Source organism: Homarus americanus, unplaced genomic scaffold (assembly GCF_018991925.1).
Source record: "Homarus americanus isolate GMGI-L3 unplaced genomic scaffold, GMGI_Hamer_2.0 scaffold46807, whole genome shotgun sequence".
Lineage (NCBI taxonomy): Eukaryota > Metazoa > Arthropoda > Malacostraca > Decapoda > Nephropidae > Homarus > Homarus americanus.
The window spans coordinates 174,207-180,958 of NW_024716620.1; positions in this window are offsets into that span (position 1 = coordinate 174,207).

Sequence of the window (6,752 nt, forward strand, 5' to 3'; positions counted from 1 at the left end):
TACAGTTTATTTTATACATACCTGTACACACACACACACACACACACACACACACATACATGCATAGTTTCAACAATACGCACATTCATACATAGTTCTAATAACACACACACACACACACACACACACACACACACACACACACACACAGACAGTTCCCACGCGTCCAAGAAATCAACCCCTCCTGTATCGAATTGGTATTTTATAATCCCCCGGATGGAATGATTCATATTTTTCGGTCCAGTTGCCGACATCAACATTCCAACACTCAACTTTTTTCCAGAAATTCACTCCGTTGCCATCACCTTTGCCCCTCCCCCCTCCCCTCCCCCCTCCCCCCCTCCCCTCCCCCCTCCCCAGTCCCTTTGTGTCTCTCTGTCTTTTATAACTTTTCAATTTTTTGGTCTATTTATTTCTCTTTCTCTGTTAGTCACTATTTCTCTATTTTCTTATATTTTTGTTTTGACTTATATATTGTTTTTTTCTTTTGTTTTGTTTATCTATTTTTGTTTATTTTTTATCTTTTTCTTTATTTATATTTTCTGTTTCTTCCTATTCCTATTCTTTATATATTTTTTTCTTCATATTTTTCTTAATTATCTTATTATTATTATTCATTTGTTTGTTTATCTTATATTCTTCTTCTCTCCTATTTCATTTTCTTATCAATCGTTATATTAATTTCCCCCCTCTCTTCCTTATCTCCTTTCGTCATTCCTCCTTTCATCTATCTCTTTCTTTCGTCTCCCTATTTAACCCCATTTCCTCTTCTCTTGTTGTTTTCTTCATCTTTTATCTCCTCTCTCCCTCTTCTCTTCCTTCTTCTTTCTATATCCCTCTTTCTCTCCCCTCTTTTATCCCTCTTCAATACTGCCCCCCTCCTCCTATCTTTCCTCCCTATTTCACCTTTCCTCCCTCTCTCTTCCCTCCCTCCTCACCCTCTCTCTTCCCTCCCTCCTCACCCTTCCTCTTCACCCTCCCCCCCTCCATCCCCTCCCCCCCATCCCTCCCCCCCTCAATAAGCCTACTGTCTCCTCAAATTTTCGCCTAAACTGAGTCGAGTCAAAAGAGTAGATGCATAATCAACTCTGGACCAAAACAGAGAAGACGGTAGACAGACTGACAGGTGGAAAGACAGATATAAAGGCTGATGGACAGGTAGGGTAGACGGATACAGGTCGGTTAGTAGGCTGAAAGACAGGCTGATAGGTAGAGAGAGAGAGAGATAGAGAGAGATTGATAGATAGATAGATAGATAGACAGAGAAGCAGGCTAGGTGAAAGACAGACCACACAGACAGAGAGAGAGGCTGACAGACAGACAGACAGAGAGGCAGGCTGGTAGGCAGGCAGACGCGTGTGAACGAATACAGAAGTATTTTACCAACGGAAGCGCCGCCATAAATATTCACTCATTGCATAAACATGATATCAAGCGGTAACTGGGGGCCTGTACCCTCAGCGCTGTGCCCTACCTTGACATAGCGGTGGCACAGCGGGCACAGCGAGCACCTCTACTTGCTGTAAATGTCCTGTAGGGATAGGGGTAGGGAGGGGTGGAGAGGGGGAGGCAGAGAGGGGGAGGCAGAGAGGGGGAGGCAGAGAGGTGGGTCTAGGGTAAGATTGTCTGTTAATACCCTCACCTCATTCTCTAAATTCTTTTTTTACTACTTTTATCTTACCTTCTCTCCCTCCCTTCCTTACCTCCTTCCTTCCTTCTTTCCTCCCCTCCCTCTCTCTTTCCTTCTCTCCCCTTTCCTCCATATTTTCCGCCCTCTATTCTTCGCCCTTCCTTCCCTATTTAACTGTTTCTTTCCTTTCCTTCCTTCCTTCCTTCCTTCGTCCATAACAGTCTTTCTGTCTACTTTCCTTCCTTCCTTCGTATTTCCCTCTCTTTCTCTTTGACAAATTTCCTTCCTTCCTTCTTTCACCCCTTTCCTCCCAGCCTCACCCCTTCCCTCCCTCCTTCCTTCCCTCCTTCCTTCCCTCCACCGCTCCCTGGCCCACCACCAATCCAAATATCCGTCGCTTATTATACACCAGTTCACCGGGAGTGAGTCAGGTGCTGGCGAGGCTCACTGAACAAGCATCGAGGATTTAATACTAAATTAAACTTAACACGAACAATATCGCAGCGATGATGTCTCCAGCCGGGCCGAAAAATTATGGTCCCCGGGATATATTTGATATTAGGACAGAGTGTGTGTGTGTGTGTGTGTGTGTGTGTGTGTGTGTGTGTGTGTGTGTGTGTGTGTGTGTGTGTGTGTGTGTGTGTGTGTCCTCGCTGGTTGGAGAATGTTTTGGGGGAGAAGGAGGAGTAGGAGGAGGATGAGGAGGAGGAGGAGGAGGAGGAGGAGGAGGAGGAGGGAAGAGAGATCGCGAAAGGGAAGCGAAAGATTTGCATAAAATCAATAGAAGATTGCGTATCTCCGAGCAGCTTCCTCTCTCTTTCTCGCCTTTTTCCACCTCAACCGATGCTTAAAGTATTAATCATGACCTTCTTGAGTAAGGAACCTCCTGAAGGAAGACCTGAGGACGTGCCTGAAGAAGGAGCAGAAGGAAGAAGACTTATACACCTGTGTTAATTATTCCTCATAATTAACACCAGGTATTAATGAACACCTGTTTAAGAGATATTTAACTAACACCTAAATTTTATCTGAAGAAGGCACTGCTGGGGGGGGGGGGATGTCAAACTACCTCCAGGATAGTCCCCAAAATAACACAAATCGAATGACAATAGACATAAACCCCTTCGATTACTAGATAGATCAGTGTGTGTGTTAGGAGCTCTGTTTACTACATTAGGTGGTTACTGATCTATGAATCTTTGTGGTTGTTAGAGCACTTGTAATGCCCCTTCCCTTCCCCTTAGTATATTAGATTAGTTATAGCTATTTTAAAAGAGCAATTTATAGAGGAATAGAGTCATAACATGGAGGATATAATAGAGTTAGAGTGTACTATGTAGAGCTATGTTGCGTGTTTTAGCAGGTGAGAGAGAGAGAGAGAGAGAGAGAGAGAGAGAGAGAGAGAGAGGTGAAAAATATGAAGGTTTATCGAGAGAAACAAAGTAAAGTAAGGTACCGTTTTCTATATCACCAAGGTAGGGCTAAAAGAAAGTGGGAAAGGGTGAAGCCGCTTTTATCAGGAGGTATTCTGGGATTTGACTTCCTCTTTCCTCTTTAGTTTATTTTTGGTTTTCTTGGACGAATCATTGAATAAAATCTTGTTTATCTTATCTCATCTGGGTTAACTAACATCAATTAGGGTTAAGATATGTTGTGATATCTCTAAACTGGTCTCAATTCACTAGCGATTGGTTCCTGGTGTTCATGTAGAGGGTGATTCGACATTCCTCTTGGATAGTTAACAGCTTTTGTGTCTCTTGAACAATACTGACGAAGGAAGAACAGACATAGAAGTTGATAAAAGTGGGAGTAGAGGGAAAACAAACTGGGAAACATTACAAGAATCGTTGTGGTGAACGCGCACCTGTCGACGAGTGTGTGTGTGTGAGAGAGGGAAAGAGAGAGGGAGAGAGAGGGACAGTGAGAGAGAGGACAGGGAGGGAGGGAGGGAAGGAGGGTTACGGAGGGAGGGAAGGAGGAGGTTGGGAAGGGGAGGGACAAAGGTAGGTAGGTGGATAGGGTTGGTGGGTGGGCTGGTGGGTGGGTGGATGGGTGGGGTAGGCGGGATGGGAGTGGGCGTCAGTGCTCATGCGTGACTCTGGGAGTGGGCGGAGGCAACTTCAGTACCTGGCAGGGAGGCGTCACGGCCGAACCACGCTGCCAGCTCCTCCTCCTCCTCCTCCTCCCTCCTCCCTCCCTCCTCCTCCTCCTCCCTACCTCCCGTCACAACAACAAGCACCAACGCATGTAAACAAAGCCTAACTAACCTAACCTAACCAAACCTAACTAACCTAACCTAACCCCTCAGCATCATGACACGTAACATCTTAAAAAAAAAAAACTAAATTACGTATAGAGAGAGAAGGATAAATTGATAAATAGAGAGAAAGAAAAGATGGAAGGGTAGAAATATAGCCAGAGAGAAAGAGAGAATAGGGATAGATGGATGTACGATAAAGCATGGAACAGGAGGAGGGGGAAGGAAAGGGGTAATAATGTGGGAAAGAGAATGATAGAGGGGGAGAGAATAAAGATATATAAAACGGGGGGAATAGAAGAGAAGGAGGAGAGTAAGAGGAATAAGAAAAGGGTCGTGGTGGGAGGAATAGGGAGAGATACAGACAGACAGAGACAGAGACAGAAAGACAGAGAGAGAGAAAGAGAAGAAAAAAATAGACGAAAGAGAAAAATGGAAATAGAACAATTACGAAGATGGAAGGGGGGAATGAGAAAACGATGGAATAACTGAAATAAAGAATGAAACACAAAATTAAAAAAACAAACACTGGAAGAAATAACAGGAGAGAGAGAGAGAGAGAGATAGATAGATAGATAGATAGATAGAGAGAGAGAGAGAGAGAGAGAGAGGGAGACACATACAAAAGAGGGAATAAAGGAGAGGTGATAAATTTCAGGAGATAAAAGAAGGTTGGATAAGATATGGGAACCAGAAAAAAGGGCGTAGGATTCGACAATAAAAAATAGGAAGATGGGTAATAAAACTCAATAAAGGGCAGAAGAACGTAATAAAACCTAATAAAAACGGAAGAACGTAATAAAAGTCAATAAAGAATATGAAATAATAAAAGGTTGAAGAATAAGCTATAATGATAAAGATGAAACGAAAGCAAAAAAAATAATAATAATACGAAAATATAATAATTAAAAATGATAAAAATAGAATTAATAAAGACGAAAACAACTAAATTTAAAAAAAATATTTGAAACAAAACTGAGAATTGGTAAAAAATTAAATGAAAATAAACAGAAAAAAGTATAATGAACAAACAAGGTGAAAAAAAATACATAAATAAATAAGAATAAGGAATAATAATAATAAGTCGATAAATAATAAATAATAAAACGAGATGAGGAAATAATAAAGGTTAAAAAAAACGGAATAAATGAGTAAGAATATAACAGAATAAATGATAAACAAATAAACGGGGATAAATAATGAATAAGAAGAATAAAAAAACAACAACATTGAATTATAAAAAAAAAACTAATTTGAGTGTAGACAAATTTGTGAGAGAGAGAGAGAGAGAGAGAGAGAGAGAGAGAGGGAGGAACAGAACTTAATGATGGAACAGAAACTAGCGATGGAATAAAACTCCTGTTCCCTTTGGCACAACTTCTGTTTCTCTCCTGTTGTTCTCTGTTGCCTCTCCTGTACATTCTTCCTGTTGCCTCTCCTTCACCCTCTTCCCGTTGTCTCTCCTGTACACACACTCCTGTTGTTCCCTGTTGCCTCTCCGTTGTGGCTTCCTGTTTAATGAAGAACCAACCAAGATATTAACACCATATATCTATACATATTATACATTATTACTGTTACATATTAATCATATACTTATACATACATATTAATCTCATATCAGTACACGTATATACATTACCTCTGTTATGTATTAAAGTTACATATAAATACATACATTGTTGCTGTTATGTATCAAAGTATATATTAATATGTATATGTATAATATTAGTATTGTTCATTGTGTAGATTTTTCATTTTATTTATTATATAGATTAATTTAGTGAGAGAGAGAGAGAGAGAGAGAGAGAGAGAGAGAGAGAGAGAGAGAGAGAGAGAGAGAGAGAGAGAGAGAGAGAGAGAGAGAGAGAGAGAGAGAGAGACTAAATTTTGTGAATAATAATAATAATAATAATAATAATAAATAAATGAACCGATTTATTTTACACCTATACATGACAGCCCCCTCCCCTTCTCTCCCCCATCTCCACCTATCTCCCCCTCATTCTCTTCCTCCCCTCAACCCCCTACCTTCTCTCCCTCCCCCCTCCCCCACACCACGAAGTAAACAATGGTACAGCCAAGTAATGAATGAACCGACTTATTTCACACCAATATGCAACACCCCCCTCCCTCCCCTCCCCTCCCTCCCTCCTCCTCACCACCCCTACCACCACATACCACCTGACCGTAAACTAAGGTACAGGGTCTTAAAATACAGTCAGCCCAGCAAATACAAGCGGTAAATAAGATCTTTCCACTGATCGAAGTAATGCTTGAGGTTTTAGTTTGGTTTGGTTTAGTTTTGGTTTGGTTGAAGAAAAGTTAGTTTTATTCAGATAGAAATTTTTTTCAAGGGATTAAGTTCAAATGGTTAAGTCAGAAAAGGGGGATTTATGGATTTTTGTGAGAATGAAGGTGGAAGGGAGGATGGGGAATGGTGAGGGAGGGTGGGTAGTGAGGGAGGGGGGGGAGTGTTGAGGGAGGGGGGGTTGTGAGGGAGGGGGGGAGTGAGAGAGAGGGGTAGAAGTGGAGGAATTGCGTTAGTGAGGGAGGTGGATAGGGATTACGTGAAAACAGTATCACTGAAATAAATCCTTTACCGATAAATACCCTGGGATTAATAACCATCTATAGGTAGTAAGTTAAAAAAAAGAGAGGGATTTATTAATTTATTTATTTATTTCTATCTCTTATAATCGAAAAATAAATCGCTATAATAAATCCACTCGATTTTTTCCTATAAAAACACTAATTTTATACAGTAAAAAAAGTGGGCGAGCTATACAATATAATTTCCTTTCTTTCATATAAATCCTAATGATATAAATCTCCTTTAAAATTATATAAATCACCGAGGATTAC